This window comes from Perognathus longimembris, chromosome 5, assembly GCF_023159225.1.
Source record: "Perognathus longimembris pacificus isolate PPM17 chromosome 5, ASM2315922v1, whole genome shotgun sequence".
In the NCBI taxonomy this organism is placed as follows: domain Eukaryota; kingdom Metazoa; phylum Chordata; class Mammalia; order Rodentia; family Heteromyidae; genus Perognathus; species Perognathus longimembris.
Window position 1 is genome coordinate 40,324,483 of NC_063165.1, and position 16,017 is coordinate 40,340,499.

The 16,017-nt window shown below is 38.2% G+C and overlaps 1 pseudogene; it reads left to right on the forward strand.

Moving 5' to 3' along the window:
• Positions 1-1,242: 1,242 nt before the first annotated feature.
• On the forward strand, positions 1,243-2,136 carry LOC125351078 (annotated as a pseudogene).
• Positions 2,137-16,017: the final 13,881 nt, after the last annotated feature.

A 16,017-nucleotide genomic window follows, 5' to 3' on the forward strand; every position in this document is an offset into this window, starting at 1 on the left:
TCACAGAAAAGTAATTAAAAACAAAACCATGGCTCATGCCTGTAATCCTAGCTATTGAGAAAGCTGACATCGGAGGGCTGTAGTTCAAAGTCAGACCAAGCGCAAAAGTCCATGAGGCTCTTATTTTCAACTAACCTTCAGAAAAACTGAATGTGGACCTAGAGCACTACTTGAGCAGAAAAGCTCAGGGACAGTGCATAGGCCCTGAGTTCAAGCCCCATGGCTAACACACAAAGATACCCAGTAATTGTACCCTTGAGCTTAGTCATGTGTTAAAGATGATCATGACCATCAACAACGTAAATTAGACGTATGTAATAGGTATCATGAAAATACAGAAATTAGAAGTATGTAGTAGGCATCATAAGAAGAGAAGCATGTGAAATAGGTCCTGACTAGAGAAGACCCCAGAAAACCACAGAAAGCAATCTTCAACATAGATCTAAACCCTTGTGTAGACGTTCCTGAAGTAGAAAGCTCAGCCACCCACTTACCCATGCATTCACCTGCATAGATGCTCAGCTGTGAGTCCCCTGGAAAGGGAAATATCCTCCAACTAAGAATAAAACAAATCAGATCTTTCTTGAAAGAGGAAGAAAAGGAAGACTAGAAAGAAGAACCACGTCCCATTTCCATGTTGAACTTACTAATCAGGTAAAGCCCTCCTCCCAGGGTAGATTTGGTGAAAAGCAGAAGAGACTAGAAATGGTAAGGAGAGGGTAATGTCTTTTGCTCTCTTTAAATTTTAAACTTAAATCTACAGCAGCTATGGAGGAGGTAAAATTGTTTTTAGGGCAGATCAGAAATTGACAAGAATAATTTTCTAACCCTCATTAAGTTGCTTCCTTCAAAATTGGAACCATGATTTTAAAAGGAAGGAAGGTAAATACATAGAAAGTAAATGATATCAGTAAGGGCTTTAAGGCTATAATCACTACCAGGCAACACCTGCCAATCTAAGCATTTACAAATAAAGCTTATCCAACTAGGCACAGATGGCTCACACCTACAATATTAGTTACTCAGAAAGCTGAGATCTGAGGATCAAATTCGAAGCTAACCCAGGAAGATAAATCCATAAGACTCATATATCCAGTTTACTAGTAAAAAAAAAAAAAAAAAAAAGAAAGAAAGAAAGAAAGAAAGAAAGAAAGAAAGAAAGAAAGAAAATCGGCGCGCGGGCCTCCCCCGCCGGTGGCCCCACGTGCCCGCCCAGCCGCTGGGAAGCCCGCCGCTCACAACATGAGCAGCTGGAGTAACGTGCCTGACAACCGAGAACCCTGCCATCTTCAGCTGGGAACCTTTGTCCTTGTGCCGAATTCTCTTATGAATCCACCTCATCATATGATTTATTATGCTATTAACTCTTTTCACGTTTCTGATAATGAAGCATGAAACAACAACAAACCTATAGACTCAATGACTTGATGAAAGCGTGTCCTAGAAACACATGTACAACCTGTGAGCTCAGCTCAAGAAATTCTGGCAAGATAGTGTTTCAGCTAAACTTGAGAGACTTTGTGCAATGCCGAGTAGGCCAGAGGAGAGGTGTTCTAGTCAAAGAAAAAAGGACTGAGTGCAGAAGAAAAGAGAACTCGTATGATGGAACTATTTTTTGAGACAAAAGATGTGTTTCAATTAAAAGACTTGGAGAAGATTGCTCCCCAAGAGAAAGGCATTACTGCTATGTCTGTAAAAGAAGTCCTTCAAAGTTTAGTTGATGATGGGATGGTTGACTGTGAGAGGATTGGAACTTCATGCAAGAAGGAGTAAGTTGGAGGTTCTAGAATCTCAGCTGTCTGAGGGAAGCCAAAAGCAGGTACACCTGCAGAAGAGCATTGAGAAAGCTAAAATTGGCCGACAAGATATGGAAGAGCCAACTATGCTACTCAAAGAGCTTTCTTCACTCCAGAACCAAAGAGAACAGTATAAGGCAGAAGTAGAAAAGTACAAAGAATGTGACCCACAAGTTGTAGAAGAAATACGTCAAGCCAATAAATTAGTCAAAGAAGCTGCTAACAGATGGGCTGATAATATATTTGCAATAAAATCTTGAGCCAAAATAAATTTGGGTTTGAAGAAAGTAAAGTTGACAAAACTTTTGGAATTACAGAAGACTTTGACTACATAGACTAAAATGATGGTGATGAAGGAACTATGAGCTAATTGGCATGTAAATGTTAAATATTGTCTAATGGTATTGGATTGTGTAACTGTATCATTTTGTAAATTTTAAATAAAGTATAAAAAAAAAAACCAGAAGTGGTGACATGGCACCACAGTGCCTGCTATGAGCAGAAAAAGCTGAGTGAACTCAAGGTCCTGAGCTCAATTTCCAGTACCAGAACAACAATAAGCACAAAAAAATCTCTGATGAGATATGGAATCTGAGGAAGTAGTTATTTATCATTTTCCAAAAATATTACTGGGAAGATTTTAAAATAGGGGCGTGTCATACATAAGCCTTTTCTGGCTGCTTAGTAATACGTCTATGGTAGCCAGTTAGGGAAGGAAGATTGCTAGGAGCTGCTACACGGCAGGAAGAAGTCAGAGTGGTCTGGAAGAGGGGGTTAGCTGGATGAGATGGGGAATAGCACATAGAAAGCTACTTTTTAGAAAAGACAAGCTGCTGAACTGAAGGTACAGAAAGAGTCAGAGGGAAGCTGTAGTTGCCTCCTTTTTGACATAAGTGAATGCTGTCATTTACATAGGAAACAAAGCAGAAACAGTCTTAGAACAGGAAGGAAATGAAGTTTTGGCTTATGTGCATCGAGCTTAAAATTTCTATTAGATATCTTAGGAAAGCTATCTAGGTTCAGTGTTGTATCTGTGAACCTCAATACAGATGCACTCTGGAGAGTGATGGATATGCAAAGGGTATGTCTTTAGAAGGACTTGGACTACCAACCAAAAATAGAATTAAAGTATAAGTCCAGTTCATAGAATGCAAAATTGATGCACACGGTTCCATGCTTGTCATTTCATGTGAAGTAGCACCGATCAAAAGCTCCAGACACCAGAGCTTAGGAGAACTGAGAACTTTATCTACGTGAACTTGCTATTCAGAGCATTCTGTGACGAGATGATGACACCAGGAGGAGTGTGTAAGCATTGCAATTGTCATACCTGGGGAAGCATTGCATAGGGCTATGCATGGAACATATTGGCACTGTCTCACACATCAATAGTATACATATCCCTCATTCAGAGTGCCTATGCCCCCAGCCTCCCAGCCAAGCATGTATCTCTTCTTAGAGACTAAGTGTGCTCAGATCTGAGTGTTGCTATCTGTGCATTCCATTTTTTAATTTCAGGTCTAAATTACTAAAATTATGAATAATCATTTCTGAAGTCACTAAAGGTGATTTCTGTTCTAGTAATAAACAGATAAAAATAACTTGCTGAGGGGCTGGGAATATGGGTTAGTGGTAGAGTGCTTGCCTAGCATGCTTGAAGCCCTGGGTTCAATTCCTCAGTACCATATAAACAGCAAAGGCCAGAAGTGGCACTGTGGATCAAGAGGTAGATTGCTAGCCTTGAGCAAAAAGAAGCCAGGGACAGTGCTCAGGCTGAGTCCAAGCCCCAGGACTGGCAAAAAAAAAAAAACCTAAAACTAAAACAAAACAAAAAACTTGCTGAAATTTTCATTGTCCATCTTTCTTCTGATCCCATGAACCCATGACTAAAATAAAGGTAAGATTTACATCTATAATTCAATTTTCCCTTCATTGGTCATCTCTTCATGCCTAACCGAGGAATTCACTATTCCTCCCACCTCACTTCTTCTCAGAAGCTCTTCCAGTTATTTCTGGAAGCAGGTTTGGATAGTTTATGAGCTGTTGTCTGAGATTGAGGTGGGGATCCACTTGTGAAAAGGACAGTCCCATGACTAGTTTAGATAGTGCTCACCCAGAGAACTGTGCCTCCCAGTCTCAAGTGATGTCTCTTAATGCTGCCAAAGATGCAAACTTCCAGGTATGACAAACTTAGAGCTTCAGATCTAATGTTGGCACCTTCTAGAACTATCATTGGCAAGCAGTGGTAGTTTCTTCTAGCCTCATTATTCTCACAGAGGAGTGAACATGAGGGTGGTTTAAGATCTGAGAAACCCAATAGCAGAAGCTTTCAGGCTTACATTAATGTTGTGTTGCTCTTTACTTTTCTTCAATCCTCTTTCTTTTCTCCTTTCTCAGAAGGTCTCCCCACTCTTGTGAGCCATTCCTGGTCTTCATCTAACTATATTCTCTGGATTTAGATCATTCACTGTTTCTTCTACCAGGCTTCTTTTCCTCATCCTGGAGGCAAGCTTAAATTTGCTTGCAGAACTAGAAGTATTAAAGCCATTTAATTCAATATAAGATATTACCAGATACTATTTGTTTAATAGCTGAGGACCGAACTCGGAGCCTTTGCTCTTCCACTGAGCTAAATACCTATCCCCTACCAGATAGAATTTAAAGTAGCAATTACTTTAAAAAAGCATATATTATTGCATATAAGTTTATCTGAATTAGGCAAGGGAAGGAGAACATCAAAATGGAGAGACAAAGGATAAAAGGTGAACCAATGCAACAGTGATACTCACAAGACAATGTGTTGGAAATTGGGAGGGCGTTGGGGAGGAGGGAATGTGGAAGAAAAATGAGGGAGGGGGTAACAAGTATGATAATAAATGTACTCACTATCTTATGTGTGTAACTCTGTAACTTCTCTATACTTCACCATGTAACCATAACCCCTCTATACTTCACCTTGACAATAAAATTAAATTTTAAAAATGTATACTCTACAGAATGATTATAAAAACAACATTGAAATATTATTTAGCTACATAAAGGGTTGGTCTGATGACAGCCACACACAGTACTGCTGTTTTCACTTTTGCAAGTTTATTTATGTTTAAAAGAGATTTTATTTTTAGAACAGTTGTAGATTTATACATAAACTAAAAAGATAATAGTGTATATACTCTGCCTCACTTTTCCCTAATGACATGTTACACTATTTTCACACATTTGTAATACTTAGAAAACCCAGACGGATGCATAATTACTTACCAAACCATACCAATTTTTTTTTGTGTGTGTGTAATGGTACTTAGGTTTGAACTTAAAGTCTCCATGTTTGTTAGATAGGAGCTCTTACCATTTGAGCCACATCTCCAGTTCTTTCAAACTTTAATTTTTTTAGGGTTTTGTATTTTTCCCTGGTCTAGTCTAGATCACAATCTTTCTACCTTGATTCCTACATAAATTGGTTCATAGCCATATACCATCACCTCTAGCTTATTGTGTGAGATAGAGGGTCACTAACCTTTTCCCTGGGCAGGTATTAAACAATGATCATACTCATCTCTCCATCAGGTCAGATTCTCTATTTTTAATGTTTCAAAGCAGCTACACTATTTTAGATTTCCACCAACAGTGCACAATGTCCTAATTTCTCACTACCTCAGTAACATTTGTTACCCTTTCTTCATCCATTAACACTTGTGAGAAAATCATTGTGGTTTCAATGCATTTACCTGATGACCTAGCAGTGTTAAGTGTCATTTCATACATCTGATGGTCAATTGTCTGTCTTCTTTAGAGAAAGATCCCTTCAAGTCATTTGCTTGTTTCCAAAAGATTTTTACTGTTGAGTTTCAGGTACTTGTTATGTATTATTTATTGCAATTCCTTGTCAAATACATAGTTTGAACATTTTCCCTCTCACTTTGTGGATTATTCCCTTCACTGTGTAAAAGCTCTGTAAATTTATTATGTTTATTACTTTACTATATGTCTATTTTTTGTTTGTGTTCCTATGCTTTTGATATATCATCTAAGAAATAACTGCCAAGATCAATGTTATGAAAAATTTCCCTATATTTCCTTTAGGAATGTTCATTGTTTTACACCTTACATACAAATCTTTCTTCTATTTGGGGTTGAATTTTGTGTATTTTGAAAGTTAAGGACCCAGCTTCTTCCTTTGGATGTCAATACCCAATGTTTTCAACACCATTTATTAAAACTATCCTTTTCTTCCTGTGAGTTCTTGGCATTGTTGTCAAAAGTATATTCATCATAATAGCACGGATTTACTTCTGAGCACTTTATTATGTCCCAGTAGTGCACATGTCTGTATTTTGTCTGTGTTATGCATTTTGATTATTACACATTTGCAATGTATTTTAAAATCAGGAAGTACAATGACTACACATTTGTTCTTGGTCAAAAATCGCTTTGCATAGTTGGGGTAATTTTTCATTTCCTGTGGAAAATGCTTTTGAAGTTTTGCTAGGGTTGCAGTTAATGGCTGCTGACTGGGCACCATGATGAACTGGGGCTGGTGACTGGAATTCCTGGTTGGGCAAGGCTTCTAGATGAACTTTGGCCTGGCCAGGGTGCTTGCTGCCGTCTCCAGAAAGGAAGGATTATTATCTCAGACTTGTGATTAAGTAGAACCAAATAGAGATATGGTCAAACTTAAGCAAGGCTAGTTTGAAGGAATCTCTGGTTGGCCGTTATGCACAGCCTTGATTAGATAAAGCCCCTGTAAGAACTAGGGAGGTTCTGCGAACATCCATTGCCCTGAAATTCTGGTGGGTTGTATCTATCACATCGGTCTCCAGTGGGTTTAAGCTGTGTCAATTCCCCAATAAAGAGATAGGACTGGGCATCTTGAACAGTGCCATGAAGCACTGGGGAAATTGGATGTCTACCATGATCTCTTATTTTGTTGTTGTTTTTTTTTCTTTACTTTCAAACTGATGTACAGAGAGGTTAGTTACAGTTTCATATATTAGGCATTGGATACATTTCTTTTACTATTTGTTACCTCCTCCCTCATTCCCCCTCTCCCTCCCCCTTTTCCTTTCCCCCCAAGAGTTGTTCAGTTCATTTACACCAAACAGTTCTTATATTGTTCTTCAAATAGTAAGATGCATGAGTTCTCCATGGTTGCCCCATGAGACATGACTAAAGAGACATTGTAATAGACGTGATCCTTAAAAATTGCTTCCTATTTGACCATGAACTGGATTCACTGTTCTTGTAAAATGACCTCCTTATGGCTGTAGAATTTCCCTGCATGTTTTAGTTGTAAGTGCGTGTTGCGGTTCCTTTTTCATCACCCATGACCAGACACCTGACAGAAACCATCTTCCAGTTAAAGTCAGAAATTTAAAAGGAGGAATTACTTGTGTTTGGCTTATGGTTTCAGAGGGTTCCGTCCATGGTTTCTTGGCTCCAGGTGCTTAAGCAGAGCATCATGGGGGTGAGAACCTGTGGAGGAGGCGCGATTTCACTTCATTGTGGACAGGAATCAGAGAGCATAGAGAAGAGGAACAGCAAGGGGCAAGACAAGATATAGTCCTCAAGGACTTGTCAAATCATTTTATAGATTACTGACCTTTGCCACTTGCAGAAATGAGACATCTCTCCTGAAATGTTTGGATACCCTAAAACTCTTAATGAATAGGGAACTTCGTATTCCTATCATTCTCTGGATTCAGCAATGTTATGCCACTTGCTGTTGTATATCATACAAGAATTTCAGTTAAATTTGAATGTCAGACAAAGAGCAAAAGAAAATTTGAATACAGTTTACATGGTATATGAGTAGACTTTTATTAAAAACCATTTATGTATCTGACATATATTTTAGCCAAAAAGCTACAGGCAAATTGTTACAGCTAGCAGCCCTTCTCTCTTTCCACAGAGATACAAAATGCTAAAATGAAGGCATTTATTTTGTTTACTTTTCTGTCTCTACTGTAAGCATGTTATAATCACTTACTGGGTTTTCTATTTTTGCTGAACTAATTAGTGGAAAAATAGACTAAACAAACACAGACTGAAAAGTGTTAGGCAATTTGTAACTTAGTAATTTATTGGGTAAAATGGATCCTTGGACGGAGCCCATCTCCAGTATGATTAGAGTAGCCTTCATATTGGAAGAACACAAATAAATGTTGACATTTTAAACATATGTAAAGAAAAACAATATACAAAAAGGATGATTATGCTAGTTCAACTTCTTTACAAGTCCTTCAACTTCTTTATAATGCATTTTAGTGTTATTGTAAAGGAGATGTACAGAGAGGTTATAGTTAAATAAATCAGATAAAGAGTGTATTTCTTTTTTAAATGTACTCCTGTTCCCTTACTCTCTCCCAATTTTTCCCTCCTGTCCTTACCCACCTATTGTATACTCCATTGAGGAATACAAAGTCCCTCAACTTTTGATAAAGTGTTAAGGCTAAAAATGGCTCCAATATATTTGTTAGCCATTTCTCAAACAGTCAAACACTATCTGATTAAGTGGGAGAATTATGAAGATAACTCAATTGAACTTAAATGTATTCATACTCCTTTTTGTAATATTTTCCCTTGACACCAGGACTGGTGGTTAAGGATACTGCTGGTTAGTACATCAATTAAAAAAAAACCATTTTCCACAGGAAATTTAAAAGTAAAAACATTTCCATTCAACAACAAAAAAGCATTTGAAGATATTTAATTGTAAAGTACAGGATGTAGGTATGTTCTAAAAACTAAGAACAATAATCTAAACTTGCCTTGTATGACTTGACTCATTTTCATCTTTTAATTTCTCTTTGATTCTTATTCTCAAATTTGAAAAGGCTGGCTTTTTAACTGTTTTATCATTTAAATATTTATTATGTGGGTGTAAATTTACATGATGAATCTATGTTTAGAACCACTTTTCATTACACTTTTCCTTAGAATGTTATACATAAAAGATTCCAAAATTAATTGAGCCACATCAAAAGGAGAATAATTTCATTTATCTTGAGCATCGCCCTTGAATATTTTACAGCCACTTCCATCTGGCTTTAGTGCAAAAGTTCACTTCAAATTGTCATCAAAATCTCTCCCTCTTCCTTGGTTTCATGTCTCAGGGAACAGATCCTACATTTACCCAAGTGACTGCTTAATCCAGAAAACTAAGTATCACCCTGGATATTTCCCTTTTTCCATCTTGAATATCCAGGTACCAGGACTTGCAAATTTCTTCACCCATTCATTTCCCTTCATGCCCACTGCCACCAACATAGTTAAGATCATCACATGTTTGGTCAAGAAGTGCATTTAAGTAAAACTGATTAGGCATCTTCTAGAGCCTTGTTTATAATTCTACATCTGAAGTTTTGTATGCGTGTATCCTTGGCTGTCTAAATCATTACAACCGTCCCCTATGCTCTCTCAGCTTCAAACTTTATTCCATTTCAGTTTTTGGTCTGCCCTGTAGAAGTGCTATTTCTTTCCCTCCACACTCCCAAATTCAAACTCATTTTTACTCTATACAACAACAGATTTTATTGTGATGTTTCCACAAATACTCACATCTTCTGCACACCCATCACTTTCCCTCATTCCCATATCTATGTCTAGTTCCTTGACAAGCAACCTACTTAGATACTTGACTTTCTTTTTCCATTTTTCTCCTTTTTCCTTTCCTTTCTTGTTACTTCCTTTCTATTTTTCTTTTTCTTTTCAAAAAAGAGATGAGACTAAATTCTAAGAGAAGCATAGAATTTTTGGAAATTTTAAGCAATAAAAATTCAGTCCTAATTGTCTTTTTTAACTTTTAAAACAAGCAGCAACTATTCACTCCAGATCAGTGGTTAAGGACTAGAATGCATGTATGCAGCTTTCCATAGCAAATTATACATTTATGTATCATCTAAGACTAATGTCTATCCACTGCTCTCCAGAAAAGACTGTTGTTCAAATCCCTTCTGAGTCTCAGTTTACTCACCCACAAGAGAGTGGTCAGAATTTCTGCCTTGCATGACTGTTGTGAGGACAAAATAGGAGCATATGTGTCAGACAGAGTTCTTAAGCACTGCAGATATATTTTTGACATTGACATTAGATCATTGACCTTTTAAATGGCCTGATTTCCCAAGATAAAGAATGAACAGCCCACTTAGTTATACTTAAAACACTTATTACTTTTACTTGCATTCTTATAAGCTATAACTAGAAACACTAAGTTATAGTTCCTATCCAAAAGGAGTGTGTGTGTGTGTGTGTGTGTAAATGGTTAGTAAAATCTTATCTGTATTTGAAAATGTGAAAAAAAATATAATTTTCTCCCTCCCCCAAACTTCTCTTTCTTTTGATTCCCACTCCCCAGAACTGAAAGAAATTACTAAAAGACATAAATCATAGGGATTTAAATGATTTTTCAGTGATATCAATCTTCTAATAAGAAACACCAGAGACTATGAGATAAAAATTATCTTTAATGTTTGAAGAGAAAATTATTTTAATCCTTGAATTCCAGTAAGAGTTAAATTATGAAATTGAATATAAAATAAGTGTATTTAGCATACAAAACTCAAAAAATGTGGTAAGAATTTCTTGAACATATACAATAGCATGAAAAGAATTATTTCTTAAACACAGTGTGCAGTTCAAGAAACAATGACAACTAAAGAAATTTCTACAACCTACTGTAAAGTCTGAACATGAGACATCTGATATGTGGTTAGCTAAAGTGAAGTTTCCATGTAAATAAAACAAAAGATACAGATAGGCTGAGTGAAAGGAGAAAAGACTATTATTACTATTACTATTACTATATGATTTTTACCAAGAAGTAAAATTCCATAAAGTTACAATTCCATAAATGTTTATGAGTATAATGCTTCTTGGTCAATGTTACCCCTTAGAAGAGGTTTTTTTTCACAAATATTCTTGTCCAATTAGAGGATATGCTTACTAATTAAACTTAGATCTTAATAGAAAGATATACATTTAATTTCATAGGGCAAAATAAATGCCTTACAAATCAAGATGAGAATAGAAAGCTTAAAATAAACTGAGGGGAAAATAAAAAGATGGCAGGAGAGAAAAAAAATCACCTCACCGAATCATGCCAAGTAGAAAATATCACATATAAGATAATGAGGAAGTTTGAGGAAATCAACAAGCACATCCAAAACAAATGAGTCATGTGGCTCATAACTCCATTGTGACAAAATTTCCCTTTTATAACCCAGATATGCAGTGGGAAACACATTCATGGTGGAAAACATCAAAATAATTGTCTCTGAGAATAGAGAGTACGCAGCAGAAAGACATAAAAGAACTTTCTAGAGGGACAGCTATTCAAATATTGATAGGAGACTGATGGACTTACTACCATGCATGTGTCTTATAACTGGGCAAATACGCATTTTTATATCATGCAAAGGTTTATAAAGTAAAAAGTTAAACAGTTATTAACTGTACTTAATTATATGCAGAATGTTTAACTTAAAGTATGCTATTTGATAGGTAAATGGATGTACTCACAATACTTTAAAAATAGATTGATAAAATGAATGATTATCAGATAGGTAATTATGCAAGCTTATGCAAAGTATGCTATTTGATAGGTAAATGGATGTACTCACAGTACTTTAAAAATAGATTGATAAAATGATATTAGATAGGTGATTATGCAAACTCTATCAAATAAAGTTAATGATAACATATACTGATAGTAGCATTAATCATGTAGCCAAAACTTAGAAAGAGTGTATAAATATAACATGGTATATCTATACAACAAAATTGTTCAGCTCATTTAAAGGAAGGAAATACCAAAACATGCTATAATACAAGGAGACCTGGAGATCAGCATATCAAGTGAAAGAAACCCATCATAAAAGTGCCAGGCACCCTGTGGCTCACTCCTGTAATCCTAGCTATTCAGGATATTGAGATCTGAGGATGATGTGGTTCGAAGCCAGCCTGGGCAGGAAAGCCTGTGAGACTCTCATTTTCAATAAACAACTCAGAAAAGGCTGGAAGTGAGGCTGTGGCCCAAGTGGTAGAGTACTAGCCTTGAGAAAAAAAAAGAGCTCAGGGACAGCACCCAGGCCCTGAAAAATGCTTTGTTAAATGGCAAAAAAAAAAAAAAAAAAAAGTTCAACCTAAAATTCAGATAAGTAAAGGAAGGGGTGGGTTGGGAGGGGTGAATGAGAATGTTGGAAGTAGTAACATTGATCAAGATGTACTATATTCATAAATTGCTTTGGTGAATGGCAACTCCTTTGTACAACTACATAAAGAAAATAAAAATATTCAAAAGCTGAAAAAAAATTAAGGCAGAAGATGGGAAGTAACTGGATCGGATAGATGTAAGAGGATAGAGTCATGTCTACCTTCTCTTTCATTACCATCAACACTCACCTTATCCACAACTTTGGGGGTCATCCTACATTTCTCCTTCTTCCTAATCCTTTGTATCTCCCTTAGCAGTATATCTCCATGGCATGTCTGATGTGTTACCCCTTCTTCAATATCCCCACTGTGGATCTTCTCCTAGCAGCAATCTGCTAACCTCACCTTCCTAGCTTTCATTCTACCATTTTTCGTCTACCTTCTACTCTAGAGATACAATGATCTTCCCTTCTCCTGAGGAAGAAGCATTTTATGTGATCAGATCACAGTCATTTTCAGCTCCCCTTTTCCTTGGTACTTGCAACCGAAGAATATGGTTGTACCCCCTCAACACTCTTGTACTTAGTGATGACTATGATGTTCATTTTGGATCGTGAGCTATATGGAATTCCCTTCGGTGACCTTTGGGAAAAGTTTTACTCTTTTAATAAAAAACATGTGCATTAATTTCTATGCATTAATTTCTCTCAACACCAGCTAGAAAAAATTCTAAAAAAGGAGCACTAATACTTCTCTCTTGCTCTGAAAGGCTCTCTAGAGACAGAATGATTCTGCTTTTTCATGAAATTGTGATCCTTTTCCTGGTTCCTTCCTTCTGCTATGATGTCTCCCTGTTTTTCTAGTGATAAGTATTCAAAATAAATATGCTGTGCCAAGAGGTTAATTTGGGGGCTCAGCGGATGTGTTTTCCTATAGAGTAGTAACAATAGTTGTGTTAATGTTTCTTTTTTTGGTGCTACCTTCAAGACAATGTCATAGTGTTTGAGAGGTAAGGAAACAGGATTTAGCTCTGCCTCTTAGAAATGGAACCACATTTAGAATCAGTCCAAATTGGCTGCATGAGGGTAAGTTTTCACCCCTCCCAAACTATTCTTACACTCACCAAATTTAATGACATAGTTATTTTTACTTTTTCATTTTTAAGGCCTTTATTGTGCCTATGTAAACTTCAGCACAAGCCTGGTATAATGAATGTATCAAGCAAAAAGGGAACATCTGATTAAGTAGGAAATTTATATAGTTGTCATACTTCATTTCTTCTTACCCTTCATTTACATTCCTTGAACACAGAAATTGTTCCTGTGAAGTTCCTACCATACTTCCTCTCATGCAACATCATTTGAATGACTCATAAAAGGGTGTGTGTGTGTGTGTGTGTGTGTGTGTGTGTGTGTGCATGCACTAGCCTTGGGACTTCAACTCAAAACCTGGACACTGTCCCTGAGCTATTTTTGCTCAAGGCTAGTGCTCTGCCACCTAAGCTTCAGCTCCACTTGCAGCTTTTTGGTCATTAATTGGAGGTGAGAGTTGCACAGACTTTTCCTCCTGGGCTGGCTTTGATACCCCCTTTAAAAAATTGATCAACACCTTTTTTTTTTTTAAGTTTTTATTATAAAACTGATGTATAGAGAGGTTACAGTTTCATATGTTAGGCATTGGATACTTTTTTTTTTTTTTTTGGCCAGTCCTGGGCCTTGGACTCAGGACCTGAGCACTGTCCCTGGCTTCCTTTTTGCTCAAGGCTAGCACTCTGCCACTTGAGCCACAGCGCCACTTCTGGCCGTTTTCTATATATGTGGTGCTGGGGAATCGAACCCAGGGCCTCTTGTATACGAGGCAAGCTCTCTTGCCACTAGGCCATATCCCCAGCCCCTGGATACTTTTCTTGTACTGTTTGTTACCTTGTCCCTCATACCCCCCTCTCCTCTCCCCCTTTCCCCCCCTGCGGTGTTCAGTTCACTTACACCAAACAGTTTTGCAAGTATTGCTTTTGTTGTTGTTTCTCTTATTTTACCCTTTGTCTCTCAATTTTGGTATTCCCTTTGAATTTCCTATTTCTAATACCAGTATCAACACCTTTTGAAAAAGGAATATTTCAAATCCCATTCCAGTTTTTCCATGAAATTACCCCTCTGAGACTGAAAAGAAATGAGGAACAGCCATGTGATATTCATGTTTGTTCATTTGGTTTTTGTTTGTTTGTTTTTTGGCCAGTCCTGGGCCTTGGACTCAGGGCCTGAGCACTGTCCCTGGCTTCCTTTTTGCTCAAGGCTAGCACTCTGCCACTTGAGCCACAGTGCCATTTATGGCCGTTTTCTGTATATGTGGTGCTGGGGAATCGAACCTAGGGCCTCATGTATACGAGGCAAGCTCTCTTGCCACTAGGCCATATCCCCAGCCACTCATTTGTTTTTTTAAAAAACAAACATTGATACTAATCAAAAGAAACAAGTCTGGCCACATGTAGTGGTACATGTATGTAATCCCAGCTACTGGGTAGGCAAAGGTAGGAAGATTGTGGTTTTGTGGTTTAAAACCGCCCAGGGCCAAGTTAGTATGAGAGCTTATGGGGGGTGGGGGGGGGGCGGGCAGAGGGAAGTAAAAACAGAAAAGACCAGGTTATTGGCTTAAACGGTAAAGCCCTTGTATAGCAATCACAGCACCCTGAGTTCATTTCCTAGCACTGGAAAAAACAAACAAACAAAAACAAAAACAGAAAGGAAAGGAAAGGAAGTGCATCCAAGTGGGTCACATTGATGGATAGCTTACTCTCTAACACCTATCATGTATTCCCTGAGGTTGTTTCTCCATTAGTCTCAAGCACCACTAAGACCAATTTTTCAGCCCCTTGGGACTCCAGTAATGATTGGATGGCATCTTCTTGCCAGCTTTCTACTGGCCCTGTCCTCAAGCCATTTTTGGACATTTTGTTCTTAACCCATTAGTCATCAGGTGCCAGGGAATTCATCATATCTAGACCCCTCAATACATAATCTAAGTCCCTTTATGCCTATTCATTTTAAGAACCCAGATTAGCTTAGCTGCTAACCAGGAATGTAACTACTAATTCCCTTCTGAGCCAGCAAGTGGAGTTCTTACTAGTAACTACATTGCTCACTAAGAGTTCCATGTGAGCCTGGCAATAAGCTTTGGGCAATTTCCTTCCTCAGTGAGTGACAGGCAAGAACCCAGAGAAAACGGCTTGACATTCAGGCCCTGCTCATATGGAAAACTGGTTTCAGTCACCATCCTGGGCTCCAAATCCTGCACTTTGGATGCTCCTTGTACTCTAGTTCATAGTCAAACTGGAGTCTGCTCTAGTTTACGTGATGGAAGCTGAGCTGAGCCCTGTAATCCACAACAGTACGAACTAACATTCCACAATTTGAAGAGCAGCAAGGCTTAAGAATTAGTCTCACAGGAGGGGAAATTAGGGGGGAGAAAAGGCTATATCCTGGGAAGTCATTCTATTACTAACTCCTTTCCATAGTGATGGGCTTGAGGGAGAGGGAAAGCACAAACCATCCCAATAACCTCACCTCCTAGCTGGAAGGGGTGTGGCTATCCAGGTCGGAGGCAGAGGCTGCCCCTGGACAAGCATGCTCTGGTAAGCTACTAACTGACTGACACACAGTCACCACGTCCTTAGCACTGTCCCAGAGCAGTCGTTAAGGAAGCCCTACACATCTGCACCACACAGCAAGAGGACAGGCGGTTCTCTCTCTCTCTCTCTCTCTCTCTCTCTCTCTCTCTCTCTCTCTCTCTCTCTTTCTCCCTTTCCTCCTTCCCCCTCCCTCTCCTTCTCCCTTCCTCCACATTTTCTGGTTTTGCACTTTATGAAGTCCAAGATGCTGGAGAGCACTTAGCAGGATACACCTGCCTGGAAGGAGTAACAGAAGGAAAAGTCATGGCTCAGGCACAGGCCCTGCAGAGAGCGGACACAAGGCCCCGTGGAGCCTCCCATCCATTTCCAGCAAACGCAAGCATACAGAAAGGGGTCCATTGAGAAGGCCGTGTGTTTCCATAAGGTGCTTGATCTATTTCTAAAGCT